Here is an 18,519-nt window from a genome sequence, read left to right on the forward strand (position 1 = left end):
TTCAAAAGAATCTCAGGTGCGTTTTTTTTTGTTTTTTGTTTTGTTTTTTTAAGGCAGCTTATAGTCCTCTTGGTTGTGGATGAAAAACTTGAAAACGTGAATAAACGTACCATGGAAGTTCAAAAATCAGAAGGCAAATAAAGAGAACTCCAAATTTTTAAATAAAATCTCTTTTTAAGTCAATCTCAAGATTTTTAGGGGCCTGACTCATGCTTTTGAATGTTTGGGGTTGACAATGCTGCAATTACAGAAATGATCACTTGTGTGAGTAAGAAGCTGCAACATTAGATAATTCAAGAACAGTAGGTAGTTGCATAAAGCTGTAAGCATCTGTGAAATTATTTCTTCAGCAGTTCCCTATTTTTGTCCTCCTAGAATGTAATGAGGATTAGACATGGATATTCCAAGTCAGTTCTCTTTATTGCATTAAATTAAATGTTCTTGAACAATTGAAATCACAAGACTTTGAGACATTTAAAAAGTGGGAGTCAGTATCCAAATATTTTTAACAACATGGATCACATGTAATTATTAACCCAAGTAGCTTGCGAGGCAAGCTAGACAGAAATTTACAGCATTCAGCAACATACAAGGAGAAAAGGCTACATCAGTGCATATATAACTTAGTGTTCACTCAGACACAATTCTCACGGATCAGGGGTTCTCAACCTTTTTCCTTCTGAGCATATAAAAGCCAGGAGCAGCATTAGCGAATGGCAAGCAGAACTGCCCGGGGCCCCACGCCATAGGAGGCCCCATGAAGCTAAGTTGCTCAGGCTTCAATTTAAGCCCTGTATGGCAGGGCTCAGGGCCCCAGGCTTCAGTCCCATGTCGTGGGCCCCAGCAAGTCTACTGCTGGCCCTGCTTGGCAGACCCCTTGAAACCTGCTCACGACTCCCCAAGGGGCCCCGAACCCCTGCTTGAGAACCACTGTCATACATGTCAGTGAGAGTTTGCCAGTGTAAGAAACTCAAGTTTTACCTAGACTCAAATGAATAGTTTTAAGCAGCAGGCTGTAAGTATATTAATTAACAATTAACTGGGGAGGAGGGGAGTAAGTAGTTTTACTTCCATCCCAACCAGCTACTAGGCAATTAGTTGTGTCCAATGAGAGACAGGCCATTTGAATTAAGCAGCTTAGGTGAGGGGCAGGTGAACATTAACCTAACCCCCACCAAACCTCAACCAGGGATTCAACCCACACTGGTCCCAAGCCACCTTCTTTGTGAAAGAGATGAGGTGTGACTCAGTCTGCGCAAGACTTAAGCCACCTTCCATCCTGAAGCTACTACAGGTCAATGACAGCAACCCCTGGGTCTCTCAGGAGCTGGTTTATGCCCGAAGCTGACCCCATTACCTAACCTACTCACATTGGACATTGGCAGCAAGTTGCGACAAAATTTTAAACCTACCCTATACCTTACCGAACCACCAAACCTCCAGGAAGCTGTAGGGAAAGTAAAAATTCTACTAGACACACTGTCAATTTCATACAGTGAACAAATCCCTCCCTGACCCCAAAAGATCACTCTGGCTGACCCACAGTAAACCTGGACACACGATAAATCAAATACAATCTACTTGGGCGGACCGAGTGTTGTGCTGCATACGTCCTTTGGGGTGTGGAGGGAAGGCAGGGGAGCCAACTGGCCCATCCAAAGCAGCCAGTCACAGTGTGAACCCTGTGCCTTACCCCCACATCCTCCACACCTGGAGTAAGAAGAGGTAAAGGTGTGGAAGGGAGGGATACAAGCCTCTGCCTCACCACCCCAGTGGTGGCAGCTCCCCACCAGTCAAGTGACACCATTTCCTTGCTGAGATAGGGGAAGGGAGGCGGCATTTGGCCCACAGGAAATAAGGACTGTAAAAGCCCTATATGAGTTTGAACACATGTTCGTACACTCCATTAATACCAGTTGCTCATAAATAAGAAACCCAGTGAACATTTTTCTCCTCCTGATGGTTACACATGTTTTTATTTACAAGCTGCCATTGTTCTAAATGACTCTTTTTCTTAATAAAATGTCAGCCTGAAGCAATAATCAGAAAATATCACTGAAATTAAAAACTGATTTTTAAAATGAATGTCTCCATTCATCCAGTTTATTCCAGTTATCCTTATCCTCAAATTTCAGATGTCTGTGCTGATAAAAATTAGTACAGTTTTCCATTAAGGTTGTGTCAATTTTCCCATTCTGCTTAATTTTTTTGCATGCTACTTAAAGATCGTTTCTTTTAATCCATGCAAATCTTCTGGATAAACTAAGTTTACAACTAAACTAAAATATGTATATAGAAAAACCTAATTCTGCGTTAATTCTGTATTTTGTTTTTACACGAATGACTTATTTCCTCCGTTTGGTGTTAATGAACTTCTGAGGTCTGGAAAAGCTCAGACTACTTGAAAATGCCAAGATAAACACAAGACAGAATAACTCACCTCCTGATACACAGTCATTACTTAACTCTTTTGGAATGATATACAAAATGTGCTTTTGTTGTGAGGATCTATATGTCACATTGCATATGTCTGAGAAAATGAGTAAATTATAGTAAAGAATAACAGATCCCTTTAGATGCATCAGTGAAGGACAAAATGAATCCAAGAAAAAAAAAAACCCCTCAAGAAAAGCAAAACAAATATTTGTATTGTTTATTGGAAAAATGCTGTAAAAATAAAATAGCCTTGGTTTAAAAAAAAGGTGCAATATATAGCGTAGGGACTTGTGTTATACAGTTGCACACTCCAACAAATCTTCAGAGCAACATGTATTGGAAATAGTTTAAGGTGCTTCTGAAGTTCTAGCCCAGGCACTAGGTGAGCTGAAGCCACTGAACACTTTGCAGGAGGTACTGAGCACATTGCAGGACTGGGTCCTAAAACGAAGCACCTAATTCTTCATCCTTATACATATAAAATTAAGAACTCAGGGTGTGGGGTAAAATTTTCAAAACTGCCTAAGTGATTTAGCAGCTGAAGTTCTATTCCCAAAAGAGACTTAGTCACGTAGGTGCTTGAGGATATGTCTACACTACTGCAGCATCGACGCTCCGGCCATCGATGCACCAGGGGTTGATTTAGCGAGTCTAGTGAAGCCCCGCTAAATCGATGGCAGAGCGCTCTCTGTTCAACCCCGGTACTCCACTGGGAATGAGAAGAGTAAGGTAAGCCAACGGGAGAGTGTTGACCCAGCATGGTGTAGACACCACAGTAAGTCAACCTAAGTTACGTCGACTCCAGCTATGTTATTCACATAGCTGGAGTTGCGTAACTTAGGTCAACTTACTGCGGTAGCGTAGACATAGCCTGAGTCTGACTGAACTTCAGTGGAATGATGAGAACCAGTGCAAGCAGCTATAGGCGAATTGGGAATCATACACCTACTTCAAGCATAGCTGTTGCCTAAGTGTACACCATAGCCCATCTCCTAGGAAAACTGCCCTTGATAGCAGTATTCCTGTGGTGGAGATCATAGCACTTGTCTCTGCTTCCCCACAGTGTTCTGGACAGGGCCCGTTTTGGATCTGAAGTAGCATCTGACAAACTCAATTGGCTGCATTGAACCTAAACAGTTTTCTACCACTAGTGTCAGCTGGAAGAAATCTGTGGCTTTGAAACCAGAAAAGTCTTTCTGCTGAACACATTGTTTATTCCATTTCACAAATGAAAAATTGTTTAGTTGGCTGCTGGTTTGCTGGACTACGGAAGGAGAATGTGAAAAGGGGAATCCATGCCAGGAGTAAAACTGTGTGCTGCTTTGTGTCTATCAGATTTAAAAATAACTCAATAGAAATGAAAACGTAACTATATCTACTGCAAGTAAAAAAGGTAAAAGCAGAAATACTAAGCATTGTTATTCAACACCTTGTGGAAGTTCAGCTTTAGGATTCTTATTATCTGTAGTTGCTGAAGAAACCAATCATTGTACAGTAGTGTTAGACCTTACCATTGGAATTCTATGGCATTTAAAGCTGCAGACACTTCATTAGATTGGTTGTCCTTTTCCCTAACTTTTACCAAAGTTATTGAAACTTTACATTGTAAAACCTAGATGGTGATTATGTTTGTCATTATTTAATGCTCATGAAATGTGCTGGATTGACAGGCCAGGTGACTGAAGGCCTGTTTTCCCTCAGGCCAGTTACAGCAGGGGTAGCAGCAGCAGAAGCTCTCTCACACTATCTTATCAATAAGCCTGAACCCTAAGCTGGAGGTACTACTTTTTGAAATGAGAGGGTCACTCAGTTTCCTTAGCCCATTTCAGTCCACAGCCTCTCCATTGACACTACGAACAAGGGGGGCAATTAGCAGCAACCACAATGATAGTTATGTTACATGGGGATCTGTTCACTAGACACCAGCTCAAGACTGCCAACTCATTTCACAGAGGTGGATGGAACTCCATGGAGCATAATGGACGTCACTGGTAGATCCTTTTGCAATATCTGGTGTCCGCAACCTTGTACTACTCCTCCCAAGCTTGTTTATTGTTTAGTGAAGTAGAACTTCACAAACCTAGTTCACTGGACTGGATTTTCCAGTACTAGACCATTTAAAACAGGTTTTCCAGTACAGTATATTGGATATATTCCTTGAGCTCTTTTTAAGTATGTTTCCAAATTGCTTTAGCAATCAACATCTTGGCCAAATGTCCTTGATTTGAAAACAGGATTCCCAAGTTTTCCTCTGCCAAATGGTGAGAATCTGTCACTGATGCAGTCTAAAAGGAATCAGGAGGAGACAGGGGATGTTTTAAAATGTAAAACTTATTTAGCAATTCCAAAACACATTAACTCATTTTAAATGTTTCAGATCTCAAGTATGAGATTGTTTTGCTCAACTTGGGGAAATCAACACTCAGTCATGTTGGACTATGTTCAGTTTGAGTACATTTAAGAGCAGCTTTCCCTCCCTACTCTCAACACAGGCCCCAAGGGCTGTCACGGGGCTGGGGGAAGGGTGGTTGTTCTTTCTGCAATAAATGTTTGAGTTGGTGACAAACTGCCATGTTCCTGTGGCTGGCTAGTTCCTATGGCTATTTGCAGCAAATGTGCTGGCTGGCTGGGCTCAGAGGTTTAGCTAGCCATTGGCATTAGTTGATTTCTTATCCTTTGATTTGTCAATTGTTTGTGCTGCCTAAGATTCAATATTTTTTATATTGTGTTTTGCTGACTGTTTCTGGTGGACTCACAGTTCTGGATCACCCGATTTACTTTTGGACATAAGAGACCTGTTCCTATTAGCCCTCCATGTGTGACCCACCCATTTGTCCTCAGTGAGAGAATATTCCCAGAATCAGTCCCAAAGTTTTCACCTGATGCTTTTCTAATAGGACAATGGCATTTTAGTATAAGCTTGTCTTTCCTGATTCTAATTCTGTTGTGCTCCCAGATTGGTTTTTTATACTCATATTTTAGCAAATAAGGTCCTTTCTACAGTACATTTCAAATTTTTATTCCTGGTCTTTATCAAGAAATCTCTTGTGATTTCAGTCGCTCCAAATTGATTTTATTGCCCCTCCCTATTCACTCCATGCTCTAATCTTCAGATCAAGCAGTTGGAGCCATGATTAATTATTATTATTTTATAGACTCATAGACTCATAGACATTAAGGTCAGAAGGGACCATTATGATCATCTGGTCTGACCCTCTGCATGCTGCAGGCCGCAAGACCCTTCCCTGGACTCTACCGTTGAAGTCCCCAATCCTGTGTTTTAGTGACTTCAATCGGCTGAGACCCTCCTGCTAGTGATCCCTGCCCCATGCTGCGGAGGAAGGCGAAAAACCTCCAGAGGCTCAGCCAATCTACCCTGGAGGAAAATTCCTTCCCGACCCCAAATATGGCGATCAGTAATACCCCGAGCATATAGGCAAGAGTCTCTAGCCTGACCCTTGTTGGCCATTATGCTGTTCATGTACCATTGCTTGGTTTTCCTTGGCTACTATGTTTTATCATTAAACCATTCCCTCCATAAACTTATCCAACTTAATCTTAAAACCAGACAGGTCCGTCGCCCCCACCGTTTCCCTCGGAAGGCCGTTCCAATATTCCACCCCTCTGACGGTCAGAAACCTTCGTCTAATTTCAAGCCTAAACTTCCCCCCGGCCAGTTTGTATCCATTCGTTCTCGTGTCCACATTAGTACTAAACTGGAATAATTCCTCTCCCTCCCTTGTATTAACCCCTCTGATATATTTAAAGATAGCAATCATATCCCCCCTCAGCCTTCGCTTTGTCAGACTAAACAACCCAAGCTCCTCTAATCTCTTTTCATACGACAGGTTTTCCATTCCTCTGATCATCTTAGTCGCCCTTCTCTGCACCCGTTCCAGTTTGAGTTAATCTTTTTTAAACATTGGAGACCAGAACTGCACACAGTACTCCAAATGAGGTCTCACCAGCGCCTTATACAACGGAAGCAGGACCTCCCTATCTCTACTAGATATACCTCGCCTAATACATCCCAAGACCGCATTGGCTTTTTTCACCGCCACGTCACATTGCCGACTCATAGTCATCCTGCGGTCCACAAGGACCCCTAGGTCCTTCTCCTCTTCCGTTACTTCTAACCAATGCGTCCCCATCTTGTAACTAAAATTGTTATTATTCGTCCCCAAGTGCATCACCTTACACTTTTTACTATTAAATTTCATCCTATTTCTGATACTCCAATTCACAAGCTCATTCAAGTCTCCCTGCAGAGTATCCCTATCCTCCTCCGAGTTTGCAACTCCTCCCACCTTTGCAACTCCTCCCATTTTGGTAGTGCCTGGATGCCCTCAGCCCCATCATGCTGGACACAGGGATACAAAGTGGGGTTGCAATGTGGTCTATGTAAGCAACCAGGAAAATGGTCTTTATAGCAGAATTTTCAGTGGATGTAAGTGGAGCAAGATAGCATTTGACAAGGCCAGAAAGATTGCAGGGGTCAACATCTCAGATGAGAAACAAGAGGGAAGATTCAGAGGTCTGTTTTGGTCATGATGAATTTAGGCGGACATCCAGACATTCAGGAGATGTCAGAAAAAGAGGCTGAGATTTTAGTGGACAGAAGGAGAAAAGTCCAAAACAGAGAGGTAAATCTGGGAGTCATCAGCATAGAGATGATCATTGAAGTCATGTTTGTGAATGGTATCATCCAGAGCCAGGATGAGGGAGAAGAGGGGGGGTCAATAAAAGATCCAGTTTTGGAAATAATAGAAAGCTAGAGGTTAGTAACTAATCCCCATGGAAATATCTTTCCAGTTTGAACAAGTTCAGCTCATGTCTACTCTTTGTTTCCTGCCTATTAGCCAATTGTCAGTTCAATGAGCCAATTCTCCTCTTACTCCATGAGTCTATAATTTAGCTAGCTAATATTACTGCCAGCAGAAAATCCCCAAGCACTAAGATGTTCTGAGCAAACATTCAAACACACTTTAAACTCAGGTAGAATTAGGACCAAATGCTGCCCCCACACATCATTCCCCACTCCCATGCTCCTCAGAGAATCAAGCCCTGAAATACAGTGCACTGGAACACGCTATGGAGAAGCCCCTTGAGCCTAGAGCACTGCTCCACAGAGGTTCTAGGAAAGAATCTGCAAGTCTGCAAAGGGGGAGAAAGGGATTTATTATGAGCAATAGTATTACATAATGCTTCTGCCAAGTGGCAGAAAAAAGGACATGGTCAATTTCCTCTTGAAAACTAAACACTAACTAGAGTCCCATCCCACAAACCTGGGAAACTATATATATTAGCCTAGACTCTCTTGATAGTCAATATTTCCCCACTCGCAAGCATTGAGTCTATGTGGTTAAAACAAAGAGAACTTTACTGAGAAGTGGGGTGTGTGTATAAGATAACAGAATAAACTTGTGAAGGCCAGTAATTGATAAATTAACAATATCTATTAGGTAGGACTCGCACCCTCTCAGAGCGTCTTAGCAATACTTCCAGCCTCAGACCTCCTCTTGCAGTTCTGAGTGGCTAATACATTCCAGCCACCTTTATCCTCCCCAGCTGCCCACTCACAGTTTGTTGTCCTGGGTTGGTGGAGTCGAAAAATTCTGGCAGGTCAGTGTTGCCTGGGCTGCTCTGTGGGTTCTACAACTGACCCAGCTGATGTGATGTTAGCTTTGATTGATGGGTAGCGAGACCTACGCCAGAGTCCATCTGGCTGCTGCTGCTCTCCTAAGCCACCTCAGAACCATCTCTGTCTGCCACATTATAGCTGACTTAGCTCACCTCCATCCTCTTCCTCAAAGCCACCTCGGCTCAGCTCTGTCCACTGTCTGAAAGCTGTCTACCACCTTGAAGCTACCTCTGTGATGAGTCTTCAAAGAGGGATCAGTGGCATAAAGCACCCTAATGAGTCCTGGCCAGCAGGGAGGCACTCCCAGCAGAAAGTAGGAGCCAGGCTCTCTACTTAAACTCAAAACTTAACTGCATTTTAAACAAAATGCCCTCAATTGTCACATAACTGAAAGGCAAATGAGGCCTGATCCATTCAATCATTTCCCTTTGCTTACCAACAGATGTTGGCAGAGAGGTCCCTCTCCAGCTTGAGTTCCAAGCAGCTCTGGGCCACTCTTCTCCTTGTTTACTAATGGTTATCAACAACCAGCTCCCTATTCTCTTGGGCTTCAGGCCACAGTGCTTACACTTATTTGTATTATGATAGTGCTAAAAAAGCCGAAAGGTGATCGGTTCCCTATTGGGCTAGAGCCTACACAAACACACATTAAGAAACTTTCTCTGCTCCAAAATCACTTACAATCTAAATAGGCAAGATAGACAAACTGTGGGAGGGGAAACAAAGGCATAGTAAGGTGAAGTGACTTCCCCAGTGTCAATGGCAGAACTGGGAATAGAATGCAGACCTCCTGATTGTCCTTGTCCAATGCGCTATTCTGTTAGGGTTGCAGGGGCATCCTGAAACCATATAGATTGACTGGGTCATAGCCCCTCAAAGCCTTAGTTACTACCATAAGACTGTGCAGTGGAGGAGGTATGATCCTTTCCCTTCAAACTCTGTGTAGGGCTGGTGAGCAAGGCTTTGTTTATTCAGGCTTTACAAGGGGATCTAATTTGACATTTAAGCCGTAACTTTATCCCAAGTATATACTATTTATTTTAATTCCTGGAAGCAAGGCTGGGAGAAGTACCAGGATAAAGGTAGTGGCTCAGCAGTACTATTTGCAGTTCACATTTTCTTGGAGAATTACAGAAAACATCCAATGAGGAAACAAACATCAGGAAGTAACTTCATCCAAATATAGAACAGAAACAGTACCATCTAATGTATGTAACTAGCCAATATAGCACAAATTTGATCATAGAATATCAGAGTTCAAAGGGACCTCAGGAGGTCATCTAGTCCAACCCCCTGCTTAAAGCAGGGCCAATCCCCAGACAGATCTTTGCCCCAGATCCCTAAATGTCCCCCTCAAGGATTGAACTCCCAACCCTAAGTTTAGCAGGCCAATGCTCAAACCACTGAGCTATCCCTCCCCTCCCCCAATTTTACATTTAGCAAATATTTGAGCATTTGAATTTAAAAATGGCTTTTTTACAAGCATTTTTCCTAGTAAAGCATGACCCACATGCTTTTAACATTCTTAGGCAGTGAACACAAGGAGGCTAGGAACATGACCAACTCAAAATTTGTTTTGACATCTTAATGAATATTCATGGGAAATTTTCCATTAGCTCTAAGTACTACAAGTACCACCCCTTGCAACAAGATACAGTGACTTCAGGAATGATAAAGTAGGATCAGGCACCGCACACTGGATGATATGCTGCTTTCACAGAAATGGTGTAAAACTCCACTCTCTTTAGAGGCCAAATTGTGACATGCAAAATCATACTGAGTAGTAATACTTTACATCACAGGTAGTCTCACTGACCTCCAGGATTCTAGTCAACGTAAGGGCATCACAATATGGTCCCAAAGAAACAGAAGATTCAGCTATTTAATTCAGATACTATTAAGCAATAAGAAAAATTATGTTTTATCTGTTGCTCTAGTCTGATGAAGATATCTTACTGCAGCCTTTTGGATATGCAGTATTAATTCAGCACTTGTTTTATATGGTACAATATGCAACCACTCAAATAAGCCAATACTAAATATTTCTTTTCTAAATCAATGTTGTTTACTTCCACTACTTTATTACTACTACATATGTTCTCTTTTTATTTGCCCTGCAGTATTATTTCCATGCTTTTTATAGGCTACAGATGCTAAATTAATGGTTTATAGTTTTCTAAACTAGTTCACTCTTCATCCTTTGTTGGAATATTGGTACCACATTTACATATTTCTAATCCTCCTGAAACCTCACATGAACTTGGAGAGTTTGATGGCTTTCACTAACCCATGAGCTCTCAATCCACATCTCCTTTCAAACACCAGGATAAACATCTCTGTAAGCTTGCTGATTTCTTAGCATCCCTTATTTCCTGCACGTCTGTTGCTCATTTATACTGAGGTTATCAAGTGCCCTGAACACATGCAGTAGCTATTGTTGGGTGGCAGCATTTCCACAATAAATTAAGGCACATTAGCAGCCAATGCAATACCATGATCTTTTATTTAGCCACAATAGTTTTACATCTTTTTTTTTGTTTTTTTTTTAAACACTCATGCACTTGGGACAATTTGTACTCCAGAAAATATTTGAGCCAACTCTGTAAATGTATGCAGAACACAGCAAAAAAGAGAGAAAGAGAATTGCTAAGAGCCACAGATTCTGCCACCCTTAGTCACATGGGTTAGCAGTTGACAATGCCTGGAGTCTGAGTGAAGAAGGGTGACCAGATGTCCTGATTTTATAGGGACAGCCTGATATTTGGGGCTTTTTTTATATTGGCGCCTATTACCCCCCACACCCTGTCCCGATTTTTCACACTTTCTATCTTGTAACCCTAGAGTGAAGCCAACTGGCCTCCATGGGCTTATTGGTGAAGTAAGGTGCTACTGAATTTAAGGGTGGTTGAATCTTGCCCTTAATGAGTTCAAGGACAAAAATTAATTAAAAGTACAAGATCTTATTCTGTTTCACTGAATCAGTTATTTGTACATTAAAAAGGAAAAAACATAGGATTTTAGTTGATCATTTAGAAGTTCACAGGATCCTGACTCAAAAAATAAATGAATTTAGCAGTGTAAATGTAAAAGTATCTGTGGGGGAAAAGGAGACTGATTTTGCCAGCAACAGTTTTCTAAAATACATGTTATCATCCTTATGAAAATATTTTGGTGTTTTACAAATAATATATATATATATAATTTTTAAACTAGTAAAGCATTCCCTTGGAAGTTTGTTTTCTCTTTCCCTGCCTCCTATACTATCTAGCAAATACACATTCCTTCTAAACTTAAATTATAGTTTGGGTTAAGAGTATCTGTGTTGTAAAATATCAACTGACATTTCAAATTTCCTTTGGGAAAACAGAGGAAATACCCCTCCACTCCTGTTCTTTCTTTCTTTTTTTTTAAAAAAAAAACTTTTACCTAAATCCCCTAAATACTTTTGGGAGTCAAGAGAAATTTATGAACAAGCCTTAGAATGTCATGAACTGAGACAGTGCATCATTATGATTCAGTTTTATCTTTTATATACCCAGAAATTAAAACAATTCAAAGAATAATTGCTGTATGCCACAGGCTAGCTTACAGTCATTCCTGATGGTGGAAGTAATGACTAGGGCTCTATTCTCCCACAACAGGATTTGAGAAACTGCCATTACCTTTAATATGAGCAGTAGGAGAATCAGGCCCCTGGTGTGTAAGAACAAGAGATATTTCTTACTGCCATTTGCAGGATTTAGAAGGATTGAGGATTACAGTATAGATGGCTACAGAGTTGAAAAATGATAAACTCTTTCTCTCTCTTGCACATCCCTCACCAGGGCTGCATATAATTGGAAACATAGCCAATGAGACACATACATGTTAAGATTTCCAGATTCTGTGATCTTATTTTTCTGTTTTTTCTTCTCAGTTTTCCAGACCGGAGGGTCAGAGGAGGGAATCAATAATTTAATAGACCATGGAAAAATTAACAGAGCAAGAAGAATCATATATAATCTCTGTTTTACAATTAATTTGTATTAAATATAATCCCTAAAGTCCAAGCATCCCTGATTTACTGTTTGCTTGGCCTGATATATTTTCCAGATGGAGGATTATGAAAGACAGGTAATTTGTCAGAGTTGTTTTTAATCTCCTACCATGTTATTTTATCTGCCTTTGGAGTTCTGCAAGTGATTAAAAAGTAGACTGAAAATGACTCTACGTCATTGTACCTGCAGAATATAAGTACAGTCCATAGTGATTTCAGTATATAAGGAATGGTTTCTATGGGCTGCTCATACTGGTCATGATTCTTCTAGAAGCTGAGCACCACCTTCAACGTGCTGAGAACCCTCAACTCCAATTCACTTTGCTTAGGGTCAAACCAAATTTACAAACTGTAAAAAATTTCAGCAAATTGAAAAGATCTGTTTTGGGTTGAACATAATATGTTGTTCCACCCTAAACTTTTCGTTTCAGGCGTTTTTTAAAGTTTACATTCACAAAGCAGCAGCAGCACGTCAACAGGGATATTTGACAGACTGTACTGAAAGAGCAAGGAAGAAGTTTGAGGTCTGCTGATCAGTAATCGGAATTGTTTATATGAACAAAACATGATAACATGGAAAATATTTTTGTCTATAAAGTAAGAATATTCCTTCAGGAATTTGTCAGTAGATTGAATAGTCTCTTCTCAGACTTTCCCTTTGAATTGTCCCCAGCTTTTTAACTATAAAACTAGGTCAAGAGCAAAATATTTATTTTGATGCTCACCCAAAAGTTTGTTACAGCAACAAAGAATGGAAGAAAGTGATCTACAATCTAGCCTATTCCACCAAACAGACAATTCAAGGTTTTCAGCCTTAAAAAAACAAACAAACCCCCCAAAACAAAAACAAAATCTTCTCTTAAAATTACTGTAAAATATCCAGTATAAAGAAGAAACAAATCTCCATGAAAGAATGGAATGTGACATCACCTGATGGTATGTCAGAGAAGGATGTCTTGAGATCACTGGAAAACCTCTGTTGTATTCCATGCTTGTTATGCTATTTGTTTTATCATCATAATTTTAGTACGATCTTGCATCCATCCATCCATCCATCCATCCATCCATCCATCCAGATAACTATAGGGCTCTCATTACCATAGTAACTGAGTCCTTATAAAAGGTACATTTCTGATAAGATTGCAGAGTCATATACTTTTTTTTTTTATTGTGGACACCTCTCCTCTAGGAACTGGATTGACACCCCCAACTCATTTCCCAAGCAGCTGTCCAATAATAATAACTTTTCAGTCACTACTGGCCTGGGCAAGATTTGAGTGGATGGGCACATCTGATTTTACTTGATACTCTTTGCATCCTTTGGAATCATGAGATGAACATTGTCTGTATTGCAGTTTGACAGATTCTGGAGAACTGACTATTCTATGATTCTTATAAATTAGCAACTTTGTGACCTCGCTACAGTTTGTCATGTCAGCAATACCACATACACATATATTTGCTCTCCCTTAGTTGGAAAACTTGAAATGTGTGTCAGTATAGGTCCCCTAAAAAGGGTATTTGAAAATTTACAGTATGTAATGTGTAAATGGTTTGTTGGTTCAAGAGATTTTGAATCAGACTACTGGGAAGCCATCATTATTGTTACTTTATTATAAAATGTAACCATATTCAGTACTAGAAATAAAGAGACATGGTATAATTTTAGTGCAGTGCACAAGGAGTTAAGCAGATAGCTTCTGATAAAGCCTGCAACGTAACTGAAAATTAAGTAAGTTAAAACAATCTTTTTGTTTTTGCAGACTTTTTTTTTATTACTGCTGTATAACAAACAAACCAAGTCAGCTTTTTGAACTTGCCTGGCAAGCCGCCACAGTGACATACATATAGATTTTCCAGCTCGTATTCATTACAGAGATCCAATAAATCCCCCAATGCACACTAGAACTTTAAAGAAACATCTGAATGAGCATTTCCATTTTAAAAGAACCCCAGTGCAACACATCGCAATGCAGTCATCTGTTCCCTTTAAAGTGACATTATTCTAAAATTTTTGTTTGTAAAAATAACTTGAAGTCTGAAGAAATGTTTCAAGGACTATTTAATTGTCAAAGAACCCCGGCTGTATCTTTCACTGATATATGCAAACTGTGAGTTCCTATTACTATCACCCATCTTCCCACTAGCCCCTCTACTTTGTTCTTCACCTACCTTGCCCTGCAGATTTCTGTGTGTAGGTGACTGCTGTGAACATTGACCTCAATGTGGCTTTGTTAAGGCACAAGGCACCATCTACGTCAAGCCAGTTGCAAGATCAGGGCCTTAGATTGTAAGATCTTTGGGGCAGAGATTGTCTTATTTTATGTTTGTACAACATGCATCATAATGAAGCCCTCCTCCCTTTAGGTGCCTCTGGGTGCTTGTATAATACAAACAAAAGATAATAATAGTCATCACTAGTCTAATTTCAATTGCAGAAGGTGAAAGAAATATGTACAATAAGGAATCAGCATTAACCCTGCAAATTAGGTTAGATTTGTACATTTCCTTCAGTTTTAATAATCTAAGGCTAGGTCCACACTACTCACCTGATTCGGCGGGTAGAGATCGATCTTCTGGGATCGATTTATCGCGTCTCATCTGGACGCGATAAATCGATCCCAGAAGCACTTCCCCGTCGGCTGCGGAATTCCTGCTCGCCGAGAGGAGGAAGCGCTGTCGACGGGGTAGCTTGCCTGCGCCACGTGGACCCGCAGTAAGTAAACTTAGTTCGATCTAGGAAACGTCAACTTCAGCTACGCTATTCTCATAGCTGAAGTTGCGTTTCCTAGATCGATCCCCCGCCCCAGTGTGGACCAAGCCTTAGATATTATTTGTAAGTTAAAACAATTTGGGGCCTGATTCAAAGCCCATTTAAGTCCGTGGAAAGACTCGTTGATTTTTTAAAATATTATGGGATAGATTATCAGTTGGTGGAAACGTGTTAGCTCCCTTGACTTCAATAAGTCAACTCTAATGAGACTTTTTTAATGGAGCAGTGCTGATTTACTCCAGCTGTGGACCTGGCCCAATATGTGATTTTGAGCTTGTCAGTGGTTTTTTAACTCCTTTGCTCCCCTAGAAATGTTCAATAGCAGCAGTAGTTATGTTGATTTCCATGGCCCCTTGCTTATCATCTACTATATAACCACAGCTCTGCCACCTTTTCAAAATATTTTTAAAGTCTTATTTACTCACATAATCTTTGCTGTTCCCCCACCTTGTTGCAGCTGCGTCTCCTTTTGTTTGTGGCAGGGAAGCTTTTCCTTCCGTTTCTCCATTCTACTCTTTTATTGCGGTTTTCCTTTGTATATTGCAACAGCTCCCGTCCTGATACATAAGGAATAAAGGATAGTGAGAAGCAGCTAAAGAGAGCTAGACACTGCAAGAGTTACGGTGAGATTTCTCTTCAAAAGGCAGTTAAATCATGAAAGAGAACAGGAGGGAACCACTTTAAGCATCCATTGACAAGTGCTGAACGCTCTCCAGTTCTGTTGGGTTCCACAGGAGTGGAGGGTACTCAGCACTTTGCAAGACTGTTCACCAGAGTGCCATGTTCACACTCACAAAATGCACGGTCCTGCATCCTTGCTCAGGCAAAAATCCTCACTGACTTACTATTGCGGTAGTGCCCAGGAGCCCCAATCAGGACCCCATTGTGCTGCATGCTACAGACACAGAACAAAAAGATGGTTCCTGCCCCAGAGCCTACCATCTAAGCATGGGACAAGAAATGATAACAGGCCAGGCAGCACAAAGAAACAATGAGACAATAGCATCAAAGTTTAAAATATTCTTCAAGGGTCCTAAATTCTCCCATCTTGATTTGATTCAAACATCTTCATTACTAGCAGCTGTTATTATTATTATCATTATTACTACTACTATTACAGAAACTCCAGACTTCCAGTTCTCGTACTCACCTTTGTATTTTTTTAAGTACTTTGTAATGTGCCCCAGGAGAGTTAATGCCTGAACATGTCCTAAAACATATCGAGCACAGCTAGTAAAAAACCAAACAAACCCTAAATAAAGAACAGATGTGACATGTATAATTAGAATTTTAAAAGGACACATTTGGATGAATCTATTATGGCTGCAGACTGTCATTAATGCCTGGCAATCAGTTTTCAACATGCTCCTGTGGTGAATGAAATGCCCACAACTTGTTGACAATGCATTTGGCTAAGGTGACTCCTGGGTTTGTAACTTCTTATGTAAAACACATTATGTAATTAATTGGATTTTTTTTTTAATGAAATCGGAAAATTTCACAAGTCTTTAACAAAACGCTTATCCGCCCAGGTTTAGCTCTCACATACAGAGATGTAAATAAGAAGTAATGCCCATTGTCTTCAATAGTTACTCCTGATTTGCATTGATTTTACAGGGTAAGGTGACATTTGGTTCTATTATATCTAACAAAAACTCTCTCAGTGATTGTAATCCTATTTTTTTTGAATTTTCTAAATAACAGAATGTGTTTTCTTCCCAATTTGAATGTTTTATGAGACAAAAGAAGCTAGTATTTGCTAAAGCTTTCCTTGGTGCTTGAAAAAAACTTGCAGTACATTTCACATCTTGGATGGCAAGTCCAACCACTTACGTCCCTAGTCTTACCTGGGAGGAGATAGAACTACCTAGTGCCAGATTCTGATTTCAGGTATATGAGGGGTTTTTGAGAAGTATCTGTATTAAAACCCACTATCACAGAGCATGTTGATTGACAGAGCAGCTAAAAATTGAAGAGGAATGTATATTACAATACTTTCTGACTGCTGATGAAGGTATTCAGTAAGGATGGCTGCACATTGGCACTAACTGAATATGTTGCACAGTACTTTTCTTGTGGATGAACATTATATTACTTTCCAGTGTGCTTATCAGTCTGGTATTTTTCACAAGCTGTTAAATAAAAATGTAAAATAGCCATGTATAAGTAAGAAGTTTACTGGTAGTCTCTGTTAGAAGATGCTTTCACATTTATTTCTTCCATGGAGATGTTTTTCTTTTCTCTCCCACTGCACACTTTGTAATAATTTCCACAGAAGCTTATCCTTGAGGCAAAAAATCTTGAACTTTTTGGTTGGTGGAATAGACCTGATTGCAGAGCTGTTCCTTCTGTTCTTTAATCCACAACAACCTTAAAACAAAAACATTGCAGGCAATGATCTAGAGAACTAGATTTCATCAAACTTTTGGCTGAACATCAAAAGAATGTTTTACTTTAGAACTGACTTGGGAAAGTTTGAGACATCACTATTAATTTTCACTATGAAAGTAACAAAGTTCTGATGGATGTTCTTACTTTATAAACAATCATATATTTCCATGATGTTATGTTTTTGTTCCTACACACAGTTGTGATTAGTTCTGATTACCGCTCATTGGGCATCAAACTTCTATTTGGCTCTTGCAACACAGGATATCAAATAAACCAAGTAAAATATCTACAGTCAAAATCTGACAAGTTTTGGAGAGCATCTTTTACTCATCAATACTCTTACTGGTAAAGTTGCAACACCTGCAAAAGTTGTGGGTTATGTACCTGAGGGATCACAGAGACAGTAACAAAGCTGCGTTCAGTGGCCAACAATTGTAGCTTCTTTAAAAAAAAATCAAATAAGGCAAGGATCCTTTTAGTTGTTCTTGGTAGAATTTGCTATGTGAAATATGCCTGGTTTCAATGATTTCCAACACAATTGAAAACTACCAGAAGTAGGTTTGTTTCTTCAAATAATTTTTAAAATGTTATGTTTAATTATTAATATAATGTGGGCACCTAAACAAAATATGGACACACCCAACTCCTGAGCTATACTTTGACTGGTACAATGTATTCTAGGTCAGCTCTCTGGTTGGCATAAATCAGAGTAGCTCCATTGACCTCTTTCCTTATTGACTTCAGTCAATATTGGGCATTGATTTCTACATTAGTGTTGAGGATAGAATATTGATCCTAACATTAGAGTTCCTGAGTCTGTGGATTTATATTACTCAGAATCTCATTGATATTTAATGTTGGTGGTTCATGTTGCATTTAATATGTTGGACTTCCAGAGTTTAATTTGAAACTCTCAGATGTATATGTCTTCTTTGAGTTACACAGGAAAGTAATGCATAATCTGTGAGTGGTACCTTTAATTGTTGCATTACTTGTATAAACAATGGTGGTAGCAAAAAAAAGTCATATTTCTTTACATTCTAATGATGTGGGACTGTTGTATTAATTGAGATGGAATATACTGGTCCAAAAAGCCAAAGGTTTTAACATGACCCTGAAACTGTCAAAAATTAAACAGTTTTAAACTGGGTTGGGTTTGGTATACAGAGACCTCAGCCTGCTTAGTACCATGGAAAACTCACTAATTAAACATCTTTTTCACCTTTTTTTTTTTTTAAGATA

This window comes from Malaclemys terrapin, chromosome 4, assembly GCF_027887155.1.
Source record: "Malaclemys terrapin pileata isolate rMalTer1 chromosome 4, rMalTer1.hap1, whole genome shotgun sequence".
NCBI classification, from domain to species: Eukaryota; Metazoa; Chordata; order Testudines; family Emydidae; genus Malaclemys; species Malaclemys terrapin.